This window comes from Pan troglodytes, chromosome X (genome assembly GCF_028858775.2).
Source record: "Pan troglodytes isolate AG18354 chromosome X, NHGRI_mPanTro3-v2.0_pri, whole genome shotgun sequence".
NCBI lineage: Eukaryota > Metazoa > Chordata > Mammalia > Primates > Hominidae > Pan > Pan troglodytes.
The window spans coordinates 47342419-47366566 of NC_072421.2; the positions used below are offsets into that span (position 1 = coordinate 47342419).

Consider the following 24148-nt stretch of genomic DNA (forward strand, 5'->3'; position numbering starts at 1 on the left):
CAGCTTAGATATAGTTAGCCATTCTTATCAGTTCTGGGAACAATGAGAGCTCTCCTGAAATCCAAGTTCACAGATGCCTGCCAAGGGCCTGTTATGTTAACTCTTTTCTGCACAACTTCCTCAACTCATTTTATGAGGCCAGTATTACCCTAATACCAAAGCCAGACAAGGACTGTAGCAAAAATCTCCCCCAAACTACAGACTTTTATCTCTTATGGGCTTTAACACAAAAATCTGCAACAAAACATTAGCAATATAGAATCCAGCAAGGTATAAAAATAATTATTTTATGGCCAAATGGGGTTTATTCCAGCTATGCAAGGTTGGTTCAAAAATCAATATTCTATCAACGTAATCTACCATATCCACAGGCTAAAGAAGAAAAATCACACGATCATATAACTTGATGCAGAAAAGCCATTTGACAAAATTCAGCATTCACTCATAATAAAAACTCTCAGCAAACTGTGAATAGAGAGGTACTTTCTCAACTCAATAAAGAGCATCTACAAAAAACCTGCAACTATCATATTTAATGGCGAAAGACAATGTTTCCCCTTAAGATAAGGAACAAGGCAAGTATGTCCACTCTCTCCACTCTTATTCAACATTGTACTGAATGTTCTAGCTAGAACAAGACGGCAAGAAAAGGAAATAAAATGCACACAGATTGGAAAGGAAGAAATAAAACTGTCCCTATTCACAGATAATATGATTGTCTACATAGAAAATCCCAAAGAATCTGCTGAAAAATTCCTAGAACTAGTAAGTGAGTTTAGTAAGGTCAGAGGAAACAAGATCAACACATAAAAATTAATTGCATTTCTATATATTAACAATGACCAATGAATGTGAAGACAAATTATAAACACAATACCACTTACAATCATGACAAAGAAAATGAAATACTTAGGTATATATTTAACAAAATATGCATAGGTTCTGTATGCTGGAAATTCAAAAATGCTGATGAAAGAAGTCAAGGAAGATCTAAATAAATGGAGAGATAGACATATCGTGTTCATGGATTGGAAGATTCAATATACAATAGTAAAGATGTCAATTCACCTTAAACTGATCTATAGGCTTAACACAATTTCTTTCAAAATCCCAGCAAGGTTTTCGTAGATACAGAATACACTCATTCCAAAATTTATATGGAAAGGCAAATGACCTTGAATGGCTAAAACAATTCTGAGAAAGAACAATAAAGTGGGAGGAAGTGCTCTACCCAATGTTAAGGCTTATTATATAGCTATAGTAATCAAGACTGGTATTCACAGAGGTATAGGCACATAGATCGATAGAACAGAATAGCGAACCCAGAAACAGCTCCACACAAATAGCCCCACACAAATATGCCCAATCGATTTTTTCAAACGTGCAGAAGCAATTCAGTGGAGGAAAAGTAGTCATTTTATTTGAGCCATCAGACAACCATAGACAAAAATATGAACCTCAACCTTAGGTTTAGATCCTATATAAAAAGTAAATGAATCATGCACTTAAATGTAAAATATAAAACTATAACACTTATAGAAGGAAAGATAAGAGAAAATCTTCAGGACCTGGAGCTAGATGAAGATGTCTTAGCCATGACACAAAAACATGATACATAAATGCAAAATTTGATAAATTGGACATCATCAAAATTTAAAATTTGGTCTGCAAAATCTCTTAAGAGGATGAAAAGACCAGCTAGAAACTGGGAAAAATATTTGCAGATCACATATCTGACAGAGGACTTGTATCTAGAATGTAGTATACAGAATTCTCAAAATTTAACAGTAGGAAACAATCTGATTAGAAAATGGGCAAAAGACTTGAACGGACATTTCACCAAAGAGGTTATACAGATGGCAAATAAGCACATGAAAAGATGCTCAACAGCATTAGCCATTAAGGAAATGCAATTTAAAACAACAATGAGGTATCACTACACACCTATTAGAATGGCTAAAAGAAAAAGATAGTGACAATACCAAATGCTGACAAAGATGTGGAGAAACTAGATCTCTTATACATTGCTGGTGGTAATATAAAGTGGTATAGTCTGGAAAAGTTTGGCATTTTCTTGTAACACTAAATATACACTTACCATCTGACCCAGCAATTGCACTCCTGAGCATCTGTCACAGAGAAATGAAAACTTATGTTTACACAAAAACTTCTACATTAATGCTCATAGCAGTTCTATTCTTAATAGGCAAACATTGGAAACAACTCAAATGACCTTCAATGCATGAATAAACAAACTGTAGGACATCCATACTACAGAATACTACTCAGTAATAAAAAGCAACAAATCATTGAGACATGCAACAAACTTGGGTACATCTCAAGAAAATCATGCTGAGTGAAGAAAAGCTGATTTCAAAAGGTATGATTCCATTTATGTAATACTCTTGAAATGACAAATTTATAGAGATGGAGAACGTGTTAGGGGTTGCCAGAAATTAGAGGAGGAGAAAGCGGTGACTGTGACTACAAAGTGTAGCAGGAGGAATCTTTGTGGTGGAGAAAAAGTTGATTGTGGTGATTACACAAATTTAAATGTGTTAAAATTGCACAGAACTATATACACAGACTCAGAAATCAGTGCATGAAAATTGATGAAATCTGGATAAGGTCTGTGGACTGTATTAATGTTAATATCTATATTGTATTATAGTTATCTATTACCATTGGGGGAAACTGGGCAAAGGATACATGGGACCACTCTGTACATTTTTTTTTTACAACTTCTGGTGAATCTATAATTATTTTTAAATAAGTATAATAAAGTGACATAAGTCTGAAGGACTACGAATATTTTAGAACTCACACATTTCCATATTATGGAATATAACTAGATCTTTAACATGGAAAACAGACAAAATACAAAAGAGCCTACATTATTGTTCATCCTAGAAATGTAAACGAAAATAGCCCAGGACAGTAGCTCATGCCTGTAATCCTAGCACTTTGGGAGGCCCAGGCAGGCAGATAGCTTGAGCTTAGGAGTTCAAGACCAGCCTGAGCAACATGGTGAAACTGTCTCTACCAAATAAATAAATAAATAAATAAGTCGGGCCATGGTGGCGTGTGCCTGTAGTCCCAGCTACTTGGGAGGCTGAGGTGGGAGAATCACTTCAGCCCCGGAGGTGGAGGTTGAAGGGAGCCAAGAGGTTGCAGTGAGCCAAGAGATCTCACCACTGCATTCTAGCCTGGGTGACAGGGAGCCCAGAGGTTGCAGTGAGCCGAGATCGAGCCACTGCATTCCAGCCTGGCGACAGAGTGAGACCCTGACTCAAAAAAAAAGGAAAAGAAAAAAGAAAGAGAATGAGTTCATCATAGTTGCATATAGCACATTTCCAAACCCAGAGAGGTAAGCCAAAAAGGTTTGTTGCTTAAACATCTATATTAGGATTCAACCAAAGGATCAGAACCAGTAGGAAATTATATATATATATACACACACACACACACACACATATATATATACACACACACATATATATATACATACACACACACATACATATATATATATACACACACACACATACACCCACGGTGCCCAGCCTGCCAGAAGAATGCGTGGTGGGAATATACGTATATACACTCCCTGTTCATTCATTTCTTCGAAGCTATTGTCTTAGACGATTATGGTGGTGGCCAAGTAAATCCAAAATCTGTAGGGCATACAGTCAGGAAGGGAAGATCAGGAGCAGGCTGGAACCAATGGACATAGGCCAAAGGTGTCATCCATAGGGGAAATTCTCTTTCTCTGACGTACTCAGCACCCTCAGCCCTGATTGAAAGGCTTTCCAACTGATTCCGTCAGGCCCACCTAGATTATCCAGGATTATCTCCCTAACTTTAAGTCAACTGATTAGGAGCTTTAATTACATCAGCAAAATACCTCCAGAGCAACACCTGGATTGGCATTCGATCAAATAACTGTGGGCGATAGCCTAACCAGTGGACACATCGAAAAAGCCACACAACATCACAAACCACCTGTGCTGGCAACTGAATAAATGAATTATGTTAATAGCCACCTTGGCTTTATTATTACAGGTAATTCAAGCACAAGCGACATAAATCAATAGCGGCCACCGAGTTGATGTATGAGAGTCCCACTTTGGAACTTCAGAGTTGGAAGGGGCCATGAAAAGCTTAGTTTGTATTTCAACACAGCCGAGGCATCTGCACCTCGTCCTCTCTAGCGCTCGGCGGGGCTGGGGCGTCTCGGGCAGTGGCGCACCCAGCTGGACGGGAGGGGAGCCCACCTGGAACGCGGCGCCGCGGGTGCGGGAGCGGCGAGTGGGCGGGGCGTCGAGGCGGCGGGTGGCGACGGCGCCCAGCCCGCCAGAAGAACGCTCGGCGGGCAGACGGCTGGGAGCCGCTCCGGTAGGGCGAGCGCGGCCGGCGGTGGGTGGGAGGAGAGGTTGGGGGAGGAAGGAAAGGGAAGAGGCGGAGCGTGGGAGCGCACAGTGTCAGGAATACAATAGTGCTCCGCGCCGCCTCAGCCGCCGCCGCCGCCCAACCGCCTGCCCAGCGCTGAGGCCTGACGGGCCGGGCGGACGAGGGCCGAGGGCGGGAGCTGAGGCGCGGGGGGCGGCCCCGGCGGGGGGCGGGGGCGAGGAGGGGATTAAGGGGCAGGTGCGAGGGAGGGAAGAGAAGAAAGCGAGCGGTTAGGGGGGCGGTTACCACTCCGACCGGACTCACCCGGCACATTGCCGGGCCGCGGCGTGGAGCCGGGCAGGAGCCGCGAGCCAGCTGCGCGAAGGTAGGCGCCGCGGAGGCCGGACCCGGCGCGGGCGAGGTTGGGGGCGTCGCACCGGCTGGGCGGCGGGAGCGGCGGCCTCCGGGAGTGGAAGCGGGCGGCGCGGAGCGCACAGTCCCGGCCCGGCCTCGCCGCGCTCCGGGTCGCTCCGGTTCCACATCGTGGTCGCCTCCGGCGTCCCCGGCGCCTTGGGGCCGAGAGCGTGTGTGGGCTGAGGTAAAGTGCATGGTGGCCCCTCTGCCCGCCCGGGTAGTGCCTGGTGGCCCGGGCGGGGGGCGGGGGCGGACGCGCGAGCTCGGCTGCAGCTCCCGGCTACACCGGGCAGGAATTGAGCGCCATAACTGTTGCGGCTCTTTCCTCCGGTGCCCCCTCCTGGCGCCCCCTCCTCCGTTCCTGCCCTTTGCCTGGCTTCGGGGCTGACAGGGCCAGACCCGTGGCGGGAGGACCTGCTCTGTCGGCCGCCAGGGGTCGGATGCTCCAGGGAGCGAGGGCGCGCCCTGGCTGTTTAGATGTTGGGGGGCGGAAAGAACCGAGTGCCTGAAGAGGGGAGAACGGGTGGTGCTGGGTGCGGCGAGGCACCCCGGGAAGCCCGGGTGCCCACCCGGCGGGAGCGGGAGCGCGGGCGCCCGGCGGGCCGGCGAACTTTCCCTCCCGCTGGCGGCATTGTTCGAACTGCGGGTCCGTGGCCGCCGAGCGTCGGGCGGTCCCGGGGTGGGAAAATCGTGAGGGCTTTGCTAGTCTTCCGGGGAAATTTTCCCACCGCTGGGCACGGCAAAGTTAACTTTTCTCCAGCTTTCGAGTTCGTTTTATTCCCTCCGCCCCGGGGGCCGTAGTTTGTTTTTTTTGTTTGTTTTGTTTTGTTTTTTGTTTGTTTGTTGTTTTTTTTAATAGCCTTCAATCTTTTTCTCCCGCTTTTCACAGCAGAGCCAGTGCTTTGGTGGAGTCTAGCTTTAAATTGCACAGGGCAGCCTGCGTTTGTTATTTGTGAGGAGGGGGTGGCGGGATCTGGAGTGAGTGACCACAATGGTGGTATGTGGAGGCATGTTTCAAAGTTTTTATCGCTGTGCAGCCCTGGGACATATGTGGCTACTAGGGATTTGGCAAGAAACTTGTTTGGCCGCTTCTCCGACTTTGAGTTGCAAGGAAATCCGTGGCCTCAGATGTGCGCGAGTTGTTTGTGTGTGTGTGCCGTGAGGTGCGTTTATCTATGAAGCTGAGGATGAGATTCCCCCCTCCCGCCGTCTGATTGTGTAAGAAGTCAAAACCGTGTTGAAGGTGATTCCAGTGGTGGCCTGGAGGGAAAGGCGACCTCATTCGCTGTGTTCAGTCTGATAAAGTGAACTGCTGCTCTCTAAACTTGGGAAGTAATGAAAAATAATTTAGGTAAAAACTGGTTGCACAACGTCTTTGCTTAGTTTAAGCAACCCACAATCCACTTTCCCAGACCAGTTCTCCTGTTAAATACTTTCCCTTTAGCCACTTCTTGTCAGCCTAGGCTGGGAGGGGGAAAGAGTAGGGCTGAGAGAGGAGTCGGTCTGAACAAAGCATTGTGTTTTTATTTAGTTTAATACTTCCAAAACATCTGTAGACAATGGGAGTATGGGTCCCGGCCTTCGTACCCTTTGAGTAGTGTGGTTCTCATGCTTTTGTAGCATCATGTGATTACTCTTCGGATACGTAAAAATAGAGTTTTTTTCTTTTTTGTTTAACCTAGGAGTATTCTACCTCCATAACATATCATTTTCTCTTTCGTTTAAAGTGAGCTCTGAGCTTAAATACTTGAACTGTAAAAGGATAATACCCTCTCTTCAAGGATTACCTGAGATCGTTGAGAAGTGTTTCAGTGCCCAGCGTGTATTCAACTTTCAATCGATGTTAGCCACCATCTTTGCCACCTTTTCTCCAGTTGTGCTCTTCTTTATGCTTTTGTTTGCTAGAGAATAGCTTTTAACCCAATATTGTTGCCTTGCTTTCTGTCCAGTCAATTCTGGAATACTCAGGGGTGCAAGTCTGGCTCTAGAATTCACACTTTCTCTCTCCCCTCTTCTCTGAGTCATGTTGCTTGCCCTCAGCAATGCGATGTGAATCTGGTCATAGGTAGAAAAAAGTAGAGAAAGGCTTCCCACTCCTCCCTGAAGTGTTGTGACCCACCTTCAGGCCCGTAGGGGAGATTCCCAGGAGCAGGACAGGTGATGGTGCAGGGCTGGCATCATAGCTAAGAAGTATGGATTGGTGAAAGTTAAAGAAGAAAGGGTGTTGAAGACTTGTAGGTTTAGTATTGTCCTCTCCTTTAATAATGCTTGTCTTTTCCCTCTCTTGTGTTCCACCAACCATAACAACCCATTTTTTTCCCCTAACCTACACAAAGCCATATCTTCTTTCTGCCCACTGCTTTGAGGTCTGGCTGGAACTAGGCAAGTATTTTGGAAGAGGTGGGGGAGGTAGGAGGCATCAGGTGCTGGTAAAGACATGGCATTAGGGAGGGCTCTTACAAGCCTTGATCAGAGTTACAGAGAGCCAGTCCAAAAATGAAGCTGAGCATTATCATGGGACATAATGCACCTACCTCCTTGTGGAGCTTACACAAAATAGGAGCTGAGAAGACAGAGGTAATATGCTGTCTTACATTAAGAAAATCTCTCATTGAGGTATGATTTACTATGATCTTGACTTGTCCCACAATATAGGTGAGAAGTGAGTGTTAGGTGACACCTGTCTGGCACTCTCCTAACATGGGGACACTTTAATGGCTCACAAGTTTCTGTTGTTCCAGTTACAGTGGCTGGGAAAGCTGAAACATTCTGGTTTGTATGGTGGGGAGGATCTAGGGTGAATGGGTAAAAGTGATGAACAAATAAACGGGTACTAGCAAGTAAGTGGTCATTATAAACCAAATAACTACCACTTTGAGTTTTCTGATTTCTGGAATCTTTATGACTCCCCCATGGTTATTTTTGCCTTGTTCCTGTAGGTCTTTCCATAGATAATAACAGCAAAATTCTTACCATTAGAACTGCCTCTGTGCTTTTCTTGGGAGAAAGTAAAAAAAAAAAAAAAAAGGGTCCTGGGAAAAACTTGCCCGATTTCATAGCTAGGCTTGTGAAAAGGAAGGTGATAAGTCAGAAGACAGCCGACTGAATAAAGGACCTGGTGTGAGGAAATAGTACTGGGGCTTTGACCAATAGGAAACACCTATGAGTTCATCAATGCTTTTCAAGCAGCAAATAATTTAATCTTTGCCAAAACCCAGGAACTATGGCTGTGCCCTGCTACCCAAGGAGCTCCTTTTCCCTTGGTATTGGCTGATGGGCAAGGAAACCCAAGCCTAGAATGTGTTTTTTTTGTTTTGTTTTGTTTTGAGACACATGACAAGAATATATGATACCAGCATGGCCAATACACTAGACTTTGTGTGTTGGAATCTTCTGGGACACATTCTTTTTTAAATTTTAAAAACTTATTTTGATAATTACAAACTGTTATAAGAATAGTACAAAGAACTCACTATATTCCCAATTAGTAACGGTTTGCTCTCATTTGCTTTATCACTTGCTCTTTTAGTTTCTCTTTCCAAACCATTTGTTAGTAATCACTGAAATTTATTATTTGTTGTTTCTTTCAAGCCATTTGTTAGTAATCACTGAGAGATTGGTACTTATCAAGGGCATCCTGTCCTGAACAGTGGCTCAGTTGCAGCCACTGGGTATAGCAGAACAGTGGTGGTGAGGCAGGGTCCAGAGGTAGAGCAAAGTCTACCTACAGCTGTGAAGCACACAGTTGGTAAACCGTGTAGAATCTCTAGGGCTAGATATAGAAATCATTATCGATTGTAAAAGTGGTTAAGATAAACTCCACTTTTCTCACCATTCTTGTCAAGTTTGTTCTTAACTATGCCAAACTTTAATATTGTTAATGAAAATTCACTCCACTCCCCAACTTTGCAACAATAATATATTCTCCAAGATTTTCATTTAATTCATTCAGCAAACATGTATTAAATACCTTCTGTTTGCTAGGGGTATAAGAGGTGAAAGATACCCCCTTAACAGCTCAACTTCCAGTGGAAAGGAATTAAGTCATCTTCTCACAGTCAGGGGGAAGAGTGCTCTGCTGAAGGGGTTCACAGGGAGTGATGGGAGCACCATCCTGGTTAAGGATCTGAGAAGTAGATCTCTGGGAGTCATTTGGGATGGGTGTAACTATGAAGATCTGTCTTCTCTGAGGCCTGCTCTTAGATGACAAGGTTCATGAGTTAGAGAAGCCTTTGGTGTCATATACCCAGCACAGGCTGTGAGGTCAGGCCAACTTGGATTCAAATCCTAACTCTACCACTTGCTCTTGGCCAGTTATTTAACTTCTCTGTGCCTCAATTTCTTTGTCAAACCATATCTCTGAGGGTGGTAGTGAGAATTGATCAATGCTCTGTAAACATTCATTTCATCTTACTCTACAAAAATGCAATGTATGGGGAAATTGCCTGAAAAGTAATAGGTATTAAGGTGGGATCCAAGCTGGTGGGGGCGGGTGGGGGTGGCGCGGTGTGTTTCTATTTTTTCAACAAATAAATATCTAATTGCACTAAGAGCTATGATGGACATTACCATATAGGATAATAACAATAACAGCAGCAATGATTTCTTAAACATTTCCTGTGTCCCGAGTACTGTGCTAAGTGCTTAACTAACAGAGGATCTCTCTCTCTGAGGTGTGAGACTCAGAAAGGTGAAGCAAAGGTAACTTGCCCAAGGTCACGCAGCAAGTATAAGGTAGAATGTCCCTGTGAGGGAGACCAGCATGGTGCCCTGAGCCTTGAGAATGAGCAGGAATAAGCAAGGTAAAGGTTAGAGAGAAGGGATTGCCAGGCAGGGGTAGCAGCAGGTGTTGTGAGGGCACTGAGGTGGAAGAGAGATGTGGAAAGGATCCACAGAGGTTTGGCTGGGACTTGGGGTAAGAGAGATGAGGGGGACAGGGAAAGATTGACAGGGCCTTATGGGACCTCATTAAAGAGCTTGTGTTTTATTCCAAGTACAATGAGAGGTGTTTCTTTCTCTCTCTCTCTCTCTCTGTCTAATGGGAGGTCTCTCTCTCTCTCTCTCTCTCTCTCATCCTCTCTCATCCTCTCTCATCCTCTCTCATCCTCTCTCATCCTCTCTCATCCTCTCTCATCCTCTCTCTCTCTCTCTCTCTCTCTCTCTCTCTCTCTCTCTCTCTCTCATCCTCTCTCATCCTCTCTCATCCAGGGAAGCATATAGTGAGGCCTAAACAAAAATGGTTTAAGAAAGTCATTTCTCCTTCAGTGTCCCACCTTGCAATCCAATAGAGGCAATGTCTCTGGACCAAATGCGTAGGTCTTAAACAGTTTTTATTGACTGCCATTAACATGGCTAAAAAGAGTTTCTATGATGCTGGAAGAAGCTGATCCTTCAGAATGCTTCTAGAAGGAGGTTTAATTAGGCTCATATAGCTGATGCTTTTTAGGCTGCATTAAGGGAGCTCTTTCAGCTCTCACTGATCCCTGTCACATGGGGAAAAAGTAGAATTGAGAGAAAACATAATTCCTGGAAACCTGAGTTGTTGTTCAGTGTTAGAAATGGAACTGTCGAGTATAAGACTTTGGTTTAAATATATCATGATAAAGATACTTCAGTGACTAAATGGAAATTTTTTTATGTTTTTTGTTTTTTGCATGTGTGTGCCATCTGTGATGGCAGACAGCACATTTGTTAGAATCTGGGAAGACTTAAGTATTTTTTCAATACTTATATATTTATATTTATTCTCATCCAGGTACTGGAAGTTTTTCTGTTTGAAACTATTTCTTATCTACAGAGTAAACTTCACAGGAGGAAAACCAGTGTTCTGTTCCCCTTCCCATAAGTACTAGGCCACAAACATATTTACTTTTAAGTAGCCTGTGTCAATTAGCTTTTTGGGGGAGGGTGGTTAGCTGGTGGCTAGATGATCTGGGATAGCCTTACTCACACATCTGGTGGTTGGCAGGCTGGTTGGTCTAGGAGGCCCTAAGCCGGGATGGTTCATCTCCATTCTATGTGGTCTGCCCTCCAGCTGGCTAGTCTGGACTTATTAACATGGTGGTCTTGAAGTCACAGAGTAGCAAGTGAGAGCAAGCACCAGTGCACAAGCACTTTTCAAATGTTTGCTGTGTCACATTTGCTATTGTCCCATAAGCTAAAGCATGGAAGTGCTTCTGTGGCGAAGCCCAGAGTCATTGTAGGTGGTGACCATTCAAAGGTGTGGATACAGGGAGATGTGAAAAAATTGGGGGCCATTACTGCAATAATTCATAATAATTAGCAATGAATGTAAGCTGTTAAGCTTTGATAAATCTTGTTAAACACCCATTTCTGAATGTAGTGTATTCTAGAGACTAAATAATGTGATTGTGCCATTGGTAACACCTCTTCCACCAAGTGTGGAATGGAGTGATGGTTTTTCTGGGAAGAAGCCAAAGGCAGACAGTGTGGTTTTGGACATAGATATTCTTGTGAGTGGCTTAACTGCTTTCTGATCTTGTGTGGCTATTATCAAAGGAGTCTCTAGATTTCCTCAACCTTCCATTCAAGCATTATCACGAAAACCCTAGTGTATTAGACTCTACTAGGTTTTGTGGTCAAGCCAAAAGACCGTTATTTGGGAACCACCACCACTTAAGAGATGAAATAAACATTTGCAGTCTTTCCTTGGAACCTTTATATGATTTATAATTTGTACCTAAGAGAGGAAATCCTTATTTGAGCATTGGTAATAAGGACAAGGGATTCTCTGTAAATGTGTTTTAATTGGTTAAGATTTAAAAATCTTCCTGTGGTTGCAGTGAAAAATCCAGCATTGTACTGTGAAGTGAGTGGCCAGGAATTACCAATTTGGGGCATCAGCCTTTGACCTTTGCTTGTGAAGATCTCAGAAGTAACACTTTCCACATAACTGAAATAGGCTTCACAACAGCTTGTGGCCTGAAATATATTACATGAAAATGCAACTGGACCCCAGGAAGTATGTGTGGGAAACTATACAAGGGTCATTTTGTATGTCTTAGAGATGTACATTCCCCCAGAAAATTGCCTGGTGATAGAATCTTAGCTTTTCTTCTTTCCTCCTAGGATAAAAATTAAAAATCTCTGACATTTTAAAAGTCAGTGACTTGAAAGAGCAATCAAAATTTATAAACACACACATCATTAGACCCCGCAAACACTTCCAGGAATTTATTCAACAAATATTTGCATATTAATTGGAGTATTGCTTGTAGTAGCAAAAGATTGGTAATATCCTAAGGGTCAATCAAGAATATTGAAGACACTGATAGTTTTGGAACATTCATGACCAAGCAGGTAGAGGGTGAGAGGGAGACTTTTCACTACATAAACTTTTACGTATGTGTTTTGAATTTTAAGCAATGTGAATATATTTTCTTATTTTAAAAGTTAAATACATTTTTTAAAGAGATGATATATAGTGATGCAAAATTCCATAGACTCCTATCCGAGTTGACCTGATCAGAGCTATTCCTGTTCAAAAAAAATCTAGCCAGTTTTTCCCCCTAGAAATGCCTCACGATAGTGTACTTCTGAATTTTTAACTATAATTCTGCCTTTTCCAGAATATCACATGAGTGGAATCATGCAATATGTAGCCTTTTTTTGGTCTTGCTTTTAGTGGATTCATCCATATTATGTGAATGAATAGCCTGTTCCTTTTCATTACTGAATACTATTCCATTGTATGGATGTACCACAGTTTGTTCATTCACCTGTCGAAGGACGACTTGGTTGTTACCAGTTTTTTGGTGGTTATCAATAGAGCTGTGGTAAACATTAGTGTACAGATCTCTGTGTGGACATAAGTTTGCAGTTTATTGGGGTAAATACGTAGGAATGGGATTAGTGGATTTTTCTTTGACAGAAATTACCAAACTATGTTCCAAAGTGGTTCTACCATTTTATATTCTCCTGCCATGAATGTGATTCCACGTATGGATGTCTAGTTATCCCAGCACCACTTGTTGAAAAGACTACCCTTTCTCCATTGAATTGCCTTTGCATATGTGTCAAAAATCAGTTGACTATCCTTCTGTGGATCTATTTCTGGGCTCTCTGTTGCATTGATCTATATATCTATCATTTCTCCATTAACACACAGTCTTGATTATTATAGCTTTATAATAAGCCTAGAAATCAGGTAATAGAGTACTCTGGCTTTTTAAAATCTTTCTCTCAGGGTATGCTTAAGTTAATTTAAAAAAAATTTTTTTTATAGAAACAGGGTCTCACTGTATTGGCCAGGCTAGTCTCAAACTCTTGGTCTTAAGCAGTCTTCCCACTTTGGCTTCCCAAAGTGCTGAGATTACAGGCATGAGCCACCACGTCTGGCTTTTTTTGCTTTTTAAGAGACAGGGTCTTGCTCTGTCACCTAGGCTAGAGTGCAGTGGCCCCATCATAGCTCACTGCAGCCTTGAACTCCTGGGCTCAAGTGATCCTCCTGCCTCAGCGTCTTGAGTAGATGGGGCTATGGGCACATGCCACTATGCCCACCTATTTTTAAATATTTTTTGTGCAGAGATAAGGTCTTGCTATGTTCCCCGGGCTGGTCTTGAACTCCTGCCTCAAGTGATCCTCCTGCTTTGGCTTCCCAAAGTGTTGGAATTACAGGCGTCAGCCACTGCACCTGGCCTGGCTTTTTTCTTCTTTTTCAGAGTTGTAGTGGTGAGAGAGGACATCCTTAACTTGTTCCAATCTTGGAAAGCATTCCATCTCTCATCATCAAGTATGATGTTGTAGGATTTTTTTTTTAATATACTGTGTTGTGCAGAAAAGAGTTAACATAGCAGACCTGAGGCTGCTGTCTTTAGAAGGCCAACGTGCACGATTGGCCCTTAGCTGGTGTTTGGGAAATTGGCTTTTCAAATGTTTAAAAAGAAAAGATTATATTCTACCTTCATTTATTCCTTTTCCAATGCTTTTCATTTCTTTATGGTAATCCAGGTTTCCTACCTTGATCACAGTCTTTCTGCTTAAAGAATCCCCTTTAACCTATCTTTTGAGGGCAGATCTGGCAGTAAATTCTCTGTTTTTGGTTGTCTGAGAAAGTTTTCATTTTCCTTCACTTTTGAAAGGACGCTTTTGTGGGTTGACAGTTTTTTTTCCTCTTTCAACATAGTACTCCACCATTGCCTGGCTTACGTGGTTTCTGATGAGAAGGCTGCTGTAATTCATTTTTTTTTTTAATACCTTAAGTTCTGGGATACATGTACAGAATGTGCAGGTCTGCCACATAGGTATATATGTGTCATGGTGGCCCGCTGCACCCATCAACCCGTCACCCACTTCAGGCACCTCTCCCAATGCTATCCCTCCCCCAGTCCCCCATCCCCCAACAGACTCCAGTGTGTGATGCTCCCCTCCCTGCGTCGATATGTTCCCATTGTTCGACTCTCCCACCCATGAATGAGAACATGTGGTGTTTGGCTGTCTGTTCCCGCGTTAGTTTGAGGCTGCTTTAATTCTTATCCTTGTTCCTCCATAGTTAATGTGTCTTTTTTTCTCTGACTACTTTGAAGATTTTCTTTTTGTCTTTGGTTTTCAGCAGCTTGAATATGATATGCCTAATTGTGGCTTTTAAAATTTTTTCATTTTTGTCCTGCTTTGTGTTCTCTAAACTTTATTGTATCTGTGGTTTGTTGCCTGTCACTAATTTTGGAAAGTTTCTCAGCCATTATTTCTTCAAATAATTCTATCTTGTTCTTTTTTTTCTCTCTTTCTGGGATTCTAATTACAAGTGTGTTATACTGTTTGTTATTGCCCCACAGTTCTTGAGTGCTCTTCAGTATTTTCATTCGTCTCTTTTTAATTTTTATTGACTGATCAATAACCTTGATCTTCAAGCTCACTGAGTCTTTCCTTGGCTATGTCAAGTCTACTGTTCAGCCCATTGTTTTTCTTACTGTTTTTTTTTTTTTATTTCTAGCATTTCCCTTTGATTCATTCTTACAGTTTCTATCTCTTTGCTGAAATTATCTGTCTGGTCTTGCATATTGTCTATTTTTTACATTAGAGTCTTTAAGATATTAATCATAGTTCTTTGACATTTTTTTCTGATAGTCTCAACATCTGCATTTACTGAGTCTGGATTTAGTAATTCCTTTGTCACTTGGAATGTTTTCTTGCCTTTTGTTACGCCTCCTAAATATGCTGAAAGCTGAACATGGGCAGGAGATGCTTAGGTAAATATTTGATATGTTTGGAGAAGAACATATTTATGGGAATTTGTGTTAATTTGGTCAGGAGTTGGCCTGTGTTTTTTTGTTTTTGTGTTTTTGCTTTTGAGATAAGGTCTCTCTCCGTTACCCAGGCTGGAGTGCAGTGGCATGATCATGGCTCACTGCAGCCTCGACCTCCTGGGCTCAAGCTATCCTCCCATCTCAGGCTCCCAAGTAGCTGGGACTATAGGTGTGCTCCACCATGTCCAGCTAGTTCTTAAGATCTTTTGTAGAGATGGGGTTTCACCATGTTGCCCAGAGTAGGTCTGGAACTCCTGGGTTCAGGTGATCTGCCCGCCTTGACCTCTCAAAGTGCTGGGATTACAAGTGTGAGCCACTGCGCCCAGCAAGAGTTGACCTGTTTGATATTGGGTTTGTTTTGTTTTGCTGTGGGTACCAGAGATTTCTTTTCTCTCTCTCTCTCTCTTTTTTTTTTTTTTTTTTTTTTTGAGACAGGGTCTTGCTCTGTCACCCAAACTGGAGTACAGTGACACGATCATGGCTCACTGCAGCCTCAGCCTCTCAACCTTCTGGGCTCAAGCAGTCCTCCAACCTCAGCCTCCTGAGTATCTGGGACCACAAGTGCATGCTACCATGCCCAGCTAATTTTTAAATTTTTTTTTGTAGGGATGGGGTTTCCCTGTGTTGCCCAGTCTGGTCTTGAATTTCTAGGTTCAAGCGATCCTCCTGCCTTGGCTTCCCAAAGTGCTGAGATTACAGGCATGAGCCACTGTGCTCCACCAGGCACCAGAGATTTCTGATTTCTCTAGTAATACATTCATTTTGACTCTTGCTTAGCTTTGGGTTTTTATTTTGTGCTGCTTCCCAAGAGCTAGCTCTAACAGCTCTCCCAGTTGTATTCTATTGTTCTTAACCATGGAGCTGGTTTGCCAGGTTGTGGTTAGTAGGGGAGGAGGGAGTTCTCTGATGATCTGATTAAACCTTACTTAGACAGGTACTAGAGCCTGGGTCTTGAGTGTGTCCTTGGCAAGATTTACTTTTCCTCCTCCTGGACTGGAGCTTCTTTTTCTTTTTCCCATGTTCCTTTACCCTAGCTGCAGTGGGTATCCACCAGTGTTCTCCAACCATGGGTTTCAAGTCCTTCCCCCGAAGACTAAGCCTTTTTTTCTGTATTGGGGATAAAGGGATCTGGGTAGGTTTCACAGTGGGTGCTGTTTTCCTCAGCCAGCTAGCCAGCACCATGGTGGGCGCTTTCTCTGAGATTTTTCCCTGATCTTCTCTGTGAGAGCCTGGTGGAATTCCTGTAGGAAAAGCTTGTAAGAGTGTAGCAACCTCTTACAAGCTTCACACTCTCATGCCAGCTCATACTCTGGTCTCCAGTAATTTGTCAGAACTTCTAGTTTGGTCCTCCTACAAGTTTATATGCTCGGATCCTGTGTCTCCCTGCGGGTATGAGTATTTCCATATATTGGGATTGTGGGATAGTGGTTTGTCCTAGGACCTCAGTTCTGTCATATTGAAGAAAAGTAGTTGCTTTTCAGTTTGTCTAGCATTTTTCTTTTAGTGAGAGTGGAGATGGTAGCATCCCAGTGCTTTATATCCAAGCTGAAACCTGGAAGTTTTAATCTATATAAATGTCTAATGCAGTGCATGGTACATAGAAACTCAGTACAGGTTAGTTTTCCTTTATGTTTCTTTTTCTTACTCTCTTGAATTTTATGGTTTTATGACTAGGGAGCCAGGAATAATTGATTCTAGTTTGGTTTCTCCCTGTTTTAGGCTTAAAAATCCTCTATACCACTTAAACATTATACGTTTGTCTTGCTTTCTTCCAAAATTCAATGTATGCCTTTGTAGTTTTTGAATATGTCATTAGCACTCAGTAATTTGCGTCACTGAAAATAAGAGCATGATTTTATCTGTTTAGATTGTAGATTTTGTTAGTGACCATGTTTTTGTCATTTTTGTTATCCACATCGCCAGGTGCCGTTCGCTTCAGCAGACATTTGTTGAGTGCCCACTGTACTATGAGTGAGGCACTAGGTATTGAGTAGAATACAAACCTGACTAGGTAAGTGGAATAACCAAGGGGTCCCCAAGGGCAGTGGAAACTCCATGGAGGGAAGGATATTGCAACTTGCACAGTATCTCCATTTCAATCTAGAAAGGTTTAATTCTTTTAAGAATTCTATTTTTATACTAATGATACATGAATGCATCCTAGCAAAAAATTGAAAAATTGTAGAAAGAGCCATGGTTGTTCTTGACATCCTCCTCCTATCACATTCTCCTTCCCAGGGTTAATTTTGATTACTATTTCTGTTTGACTGTAGAAATTGCTGTGTGAAATATCATGCCATCTAATAACTTAGTAAATACTTTTATTTTTAAGGGAACAAGCTCTCAAATTTATTTAACTTTTAAGGAATGCTTATTTAAAGAGATGACTATTATCATTCAGTGGGGATGTGTGACCTGATGATGGTTCTTTGTTTCACTTTATAGTATAGCTATTTTAATTGTTAAATCCTACGTTAGTGGTCAGTGGAAATGTTGTAGTAAATGGGAAACACAGAAATTAGTAGTGACCAAAAAGATGACCTATTGGCTGGGCGCAGTGGCTCACGCCTGTAATCCCAGCACTCTGGGAGGCTGAGGCAGGGGGTTCATGAGGTCAGGAGATCGAGACCATCCTGGCTAACACAGTGAAACCCGGTCTCTACTAAAAATACAAAAAGAGATTAGCTGGGCGTGGTGGCAGGCGCCTGTAGTCCCAGCTACTTGGGAGGCTGAGGCAGGAGAATGGCGTGAACCCGGGAGGCGGAGCTTGCAGTGAGCCGAGATCACAGTACTGCACTCCAGCCTGGGCAACAGAGCAAGACTCCGTCTAAAAAAAAAAAAAAAAAAGATGACCTATTGACTTTTTTTTTTCTTTTTTGAGAGTCAGGGTCTCACTCCATCACCCAGGCTGGAGTGCACTGGCCCTATCATAGCTGACTGCAGCCTCAAACTCCTGAGCTCAAGTAATCTTCCCACCTCAGCTTCCTGAGTAGCTAGGACTACAGGTGTACACCACCATGCCCAGCTAATTTTATTTTATTTTATTTTATTTTATTTTATTTTATTTTATTTTATTTTAAGAGATGGGACCTTACTGTGTTGCCCAGGCTGGTCTTGAACTCCTGGGCTCAAGCAATCCTTCTGCCTCAGCTTCCCAAAGTGCTGGGATTGTAGGCCTGAGGCACTACACCTGGCCTATTGACTTAAAAAAATTATACAGTAGGTTGGACTTTTTTGGGGTTATTTATGGTTCTGTGGATTTTTTTTTTAAGACAGGATGTCACTTTGTTGCCCAAGCTGGAGTGTCACAGTTGTCACTCACTGTAGCTTCGAACTCCTGGGCTCAAGCAATCCTCCTACCTTAGCCTCCTGAGTAGCTAGGCCTACAGGCACGCATTACCACACCTAGCTAATGTTTTAGTTTTTTTGTGGAGACGAGGTCTCACTATGTTGCCCAGGCTAGTCTTGAACTCCTGGGCTCAAGTGATCCTCCCACCTTGGCCTCCCAAAGTGCTGGGATTACAGGCGTGAGCCACCACACCTGACCCAGTTCTGTGGATTTTTAACACATAAATAGATCAGTGCAACCACCACCACAATCCACCACAATCAAGGTGCAGAACAGTTCTATTACCCAAAAAATTCCTGTGTGCTGACTCTTTAGTCATACTCTCTTTCCATCCTAAACTCTGGCAGCCACTGATCTGTGTTCTATCACTACAGTTTTGTTATTTTGAGAGTATCACATAAATGGAGTCAAACTGTAATCTTTTGAGTCTCATTTTCCTCTCTCAGGGTAATGCTTTTGAGATTCATCCAAGTTGTATATATCAATGGTTTGTTCCTTTTTATTGCTGAGTAGTATTCCATTGTCCAAATATACCACAGCTTGTTTAATCATTCACCATTGAAAGGCATTTGAGTTGTTTCCAGTTTTTGGTGATTGAGTAGAGCCGCTATAAAAATTCATGTACATGTGTTTGTGTGCATATAAGTTTGCATTTCTCTAGGATAAATACCTGGGAGTATGATGGCTAGAATTGTACTACCATTCATGGTAAAACTAGTTAGCTAGAGTTTGAATGCTAGGATGGATAGAGTAGCAGAGACCCAAGTTTGAATCCTGCTTTTTCTTTTTACTAGCTCTGCAACCTTGAGTCAGTTTAACCTCTTTGTGCCTCAGTTTCCTCATTTGTAAAATGAAGTTAACCACTGGTATTGTGTGAAATAAATGACATATTAAGGATAAAATGCTGAGCAATGTATGACATACTGAATATATTATTATCTCATGTTTAATAGAACCCTTTTTGTGAGAAACATTCATCTTTGATGAATTAAAATGGAGAAATTAAGTAATCTATAAGTGTGGCGTGTTTGGTAGGCAAGCCTCCAAAATATGTTGTCCCTGGGGAAAATTTCAGAAGTCCTCAGTGGTGAAAAGGTTTAGGAACATAGATGTATGAGAGTCTTGTATAACATCCAAAGGTTGGACCAGATGCCCAAGTTTGGTGGTTTGACTTGCCCTGTCAACACTGAAGAATCAGATTCACCAAAAATTGAATACATTGCTATATTTCGTGTAAGAAGCTGCAAAAAGTAGCTCAGAATCAGTGAACACTTATTGAGCTCAGGAGATCCACCTGCTTTGGCCTCAGAAAGTGCTGGGATTACAGGCGGGAGCCACCACCTGGCTTAATCTCCCCAGTTTTGAGAAACACATTGAGGTCGGAATTACAGAAATACTCAGCAAGTCTTGCCCTAGAGCACTATACCATTAGAAAATGCAGTGGAGACCCTTTCTTGCATAACTGCCACATAGTATGGTCTGGCTCAGTCTGAGCAGGCACCAAGGGCAGAGAGGATATGTTTTCCCCTGGAGAATTTTCCCGTATCCTATGAGGTGCGCACAGAAGACTACCCATTCACTCACCAGGCAGTGGATGAAATTCAGCATTTGCAATAAGGAACCTAAATGTTCTTTTATTGTCTGTTCATCATTTTGTAATGTTTTCACATGGTACAGTCCATCAACGGTGACAGTTCTTTATCTGGGATTTCAGCAGAACTGGGTGGAACAAAAAGTCTTGAGCACACAATCTTAAGAGATGTCATCTCTGGACTGTTTCTGCACTGCCTTCCCTCCCCCGTACCATCAACAATCCAACACTCATGTTTACCTGCACCTTTCCTCACAGCTGGGAAATCCTTCCCTCTTTGCCCTGCCAATCCTGCCTGGGCCAATTCTTCCAAATTCCTGTAAATTCTATCTCAGCGAGAGATTTTCCACTATCCCCAACTCTATTCTTTTGGATGCCATCCCCTACTACATATTTCCTCATTAAGTCCTGTCTTTTCTATTCACTTTGGCCCTAATGCCATACTTCCTTACTCTGTGACCTATTTGTATACATGTGACTTGCAGGTATACAGCTAGACAGAGTGATAGAAAACCCTCAGGTTCTCTGCATCTTATCTCCCACAAATACCTGAAGGGGACTTGCTGCCTCTTATTCAATTAACAAACCAAATATCGATTATCATTTTGTGTAAAAAAAATTACATGTAACATGTTCTTATTTGTGTTTTTTGGTTTTTCTTAAAGACAGGATTTCACTCTGTCACCGAGGCTGGAGTACAGTGGTGCTATCATAGCTCACTGTAACCTTGAACTTCTGGGCTCAAGCAATTGTTCTACCTCAGCTTCCTGAGTAGCTAGGAGTACAGGTGCACACCACCATGCCTAGCTAATTAAATGGTGGGTTTTGTTTTGTTTTGTTTTGTTTTTTGTAGAGACAGGGTCTCACTATATTGTGCAGGCTGGTCTTAAATTCCTGGCCTCAAGTGATTCTCCTGCCTCAGCCTCCCAAAGTGCTGAGATTACAAATGTGAACCACCCTCCCCAGCTGCATGTAGCGTGATCTAATGGCCATATACTTCCTGTGGAAAACAATAGTTAGGAAAAGAAATATACATTTTGCAGATTGTCAAAACTGCTGCTTTGCCATGCTACCGTTGTGAAAAGTGTGGCTGTACAGTCTGCCTGGGTAAAGTATGGCTTCAGAGTGTAGATTGCAGACAGCTCTTCCCTGGCTCCATTTTAGTTTCTAGCCTTCCTCATGATTCCTTGCCCACTTAAACAATGTTAACACCAGGAATTTTGTCTTTTCAAATATAGACAAAACTTTGACTATAAACAGCTGTATCCTACTTGTCTCACATGAAACTTATACAGGAGCGGTGTTTGTGTATGTGTGTGTGATAAGCCTAAATTTAGCTCTCTTTGGAATAACTAACATAAATCCAGAAGAAACTTTTTTCTTTCTTTAGTTGATAGTATGGATTAGAAAATAAACATGCAAGAAGGAGCTTTTTTAGACTTCTAAATAAACTTACTTGAAAGAGCTCCAATTATGCCCCTTAGCCTCTTAAGGATAATCCGTGTAGACACTTGCCTTTAGGGTAATTGTCTCTAGGTTACTTTCTTCCCATAATCTCTGTGTCACCATATTCCAAGTCCGACTCAACTTCCTTCTGGACTGCTGTCCATAAAGATGCAGACTCAAAAGGCTTTTTCACTATACCCGTGTTTCCCACCCTCACCACTAGGCTACCACTGACCTCTGGCTGTGCACTGCACAGTAAGTAGTGTGTGTACCCTCTAGAACCTGACATTCAAGGTCCCCCATACCCAATCATAATCTTTCCCACTACCCTTGACTCCTCTCAAATACTTTTCTCTAGCCACTCTGTCCAAGCATGTATTCACTAGAGTCTAAACATACCATGAGTCATTCTGACCGTCTGCCTCTGCCTGGAGTGTTCTCCATATTGCTCTGAGTTTGTTCCATCCTGTGTGTTCTTCAGGACCCAGTGAAAAGCTCATCTTTTCACTACAGTGGTTTCTTCCACCTCTGAAGCCCCACAGGACTAAATGTGCTCAACACTCATTTACCCAGATGGGATAGTGTGGTAGAGTACTTACTGGCTACAATGTCCTTTCATCTCTGTATGTACACTTAGAGTGTGATTTTGCAGATCCTTGCAACAAGAGGTGGAGTCTGTTTCTCTACTCCTTGAATCTGGGCTGTCCTTGTGACTCACTTTGGTCAGTAAAACATGGCACAGGTAACTCCAGATGACTTATGAGCCTAGGTCTCAAGAAGTGTTGTAGCTTCTTTCTTACTCTCCATTCTGAGGCAACCATGTGAGGAAGCCCCAGCTAACCTGCTGGAGGAAGAGAGATGGTGTGGAGAGGGAGAGAGAGATCCAGTCATCAACCAGCCATCAGATATGTGAGTGAAGCCATCTTAGAACATTCAGCCCCAGTCACATTGGCAGATGACTGTAACCATATGAGGGACCACAGAAAAGACCAGCAGAACAACCACCTAGCTGATTCTAGCCGAAATTGCTAATCCACAGAATTGTGAGCTAATAAAATAGTTATTATTTTAAGCTACTAAGTTTTGGGGTGAATTACATAGCAATAAATAACTGAAAGGGCAGGGTTTGTACTGCTATATCCCCAGGGCCTAGAGGGCATGACCATGGCAGGTTTTCAGTAAAAGACTGTTGTGGATTACTGTCATTGTGGTGTCACTCCTCTCTTTGCTTAATAGACAACCAAACTTCCCAGTCCTCTTGGCTCTCACAAAAGTTCAAAGCTTGACTTCAACACATTCTTCCAGAATAACACCTTGAAGTTCTTCTTTGCCCCACTGCACCAGCATCTATCCATTTGCCCCCATCACAGCCCTATGACAGACAGTTCATTACACCCCACCTCAGCTCCATGTTGCATCCCTCCTACTTACCCTTATTCTCTAACCCTGTGGGGTCAACCCATTGACCACCTCAGTGCCATAAAGCTCTTCTCAACTTCCCAGCCCCCCATCCATACCCTGAACGCTCACTACCTGAATCACATGTGCTTATAATTAGGAGGAACCTTAGAAATTGAGACAGTCCCTTCTAGTTATGAATGAGGAAAGGAAGGCCCAGATAAGAAATAATAATAAATGGCTTATTCAAAGTCACATGGCGGCAATGTCAAAAGTAGAGCCCACATCTCACACAGATGATTACCTAGTGGATTGCCTGTGTTTTCCTGCATCTGGTGCTTGGTTTATGTGTAGGACAATGCCTTTAATGATTAAACTATGGGAATTCTTTGGAGGCAGGCATAATACCTTTTACTTATGCCTTTTCTCATTGCCGGCATATCTCCACTTAAAGACTAACCAGTGACTACTAGACACATCAGTAGTCAATAAATACCTGTTGATTAATTGACATTTTAAAAACAATTATGCCTGGAACTTTTTAATATATTGTTTGTGGTAGTGATTACAATAGTATACATTTGTCAAAACTTTAACTGTACGTTAAAAAGGGTAAATTAGAGTATATGTAAATTTTTTTTTTTTTTTTTTTTTTTTTGAGACAGAGTCTTGCTCTTGTTGCCCAGGCTGGAATGCAATGGCACGATCTCAGCTCACTGCAACCTCTGCCTCCCGGGTTCAAGCGATTCTCCTGCCTCAGCCTCCTGAGTAGCTGGGATTACAGGTGCCCGCCACCATGCCCAGCTAATTTTTTGTACTTTTAGTAGAGACGGGGGTTTCACTATGTTGGCCAGGCTGGTCTTGAACTCCTGACCTCAGGCGATCCACCTGCCTCGGCCTCCCAAAGTGCTGCGATTACAGGCATGAGCCACTACGCCCAGCCTATATAAATTTTTTAAATTAAAGCGTAATCAAAGCAATTATGCTGAAGAAATCCATTTATTTGATAAATGTGGCTAAATATATAGGTAACATGTTACTATGTGAAAAGAAGTTTGGCCCTTTGAAAATAAACTTGCATATAATAGGCACTCAATGTTAGTTTCCTTCTTCCTTGTATACCAATGCTTCATGATCACCTGTCAAGGCTGCTAAAGAAAGCATTCTTGTACTAGAAGATAGCTGGATCTGATCTGACTTCTAAGATTCTATGATTTGTTTAAAAGGTAAATAAATGACTGTTTTGAAATGCCTGTGTAAAGTAAAAATACGTAAGCACTACAACACTGTTCTAAA

At 42.5% G+C, this 24148-nt stretch overlaps 1 protein-coding gene across 3 annotated transcripts in view; it reads left to right on the forward strand.

Annotated features, from left to right (window-relative positions):
• The first annotated feature begins 4285 nt into the window (after positions 1-4285).
• The window catches only part of JADE3 (jade family PHD finger 3), a 149129-nt gene continuing 129266 nt past the window's right edge, over positions 4286-24148 (forward strand). The window contains exon 1 of one of the 3 annotated variants that reach the window (XM_016942706.2): positions 4286-4395. The gene's annotated coding sequence lies outside the window, so the exon portion shown is untranslated. Of the gene's footprint in view, positions 4396-4475; positions 4775-16991; positions 17080-24148 lie in introns of those variants that run through there. The other 2 variants (XM_016942705.3, XM_016942707.4) reach the window with 2 other exon arrangements.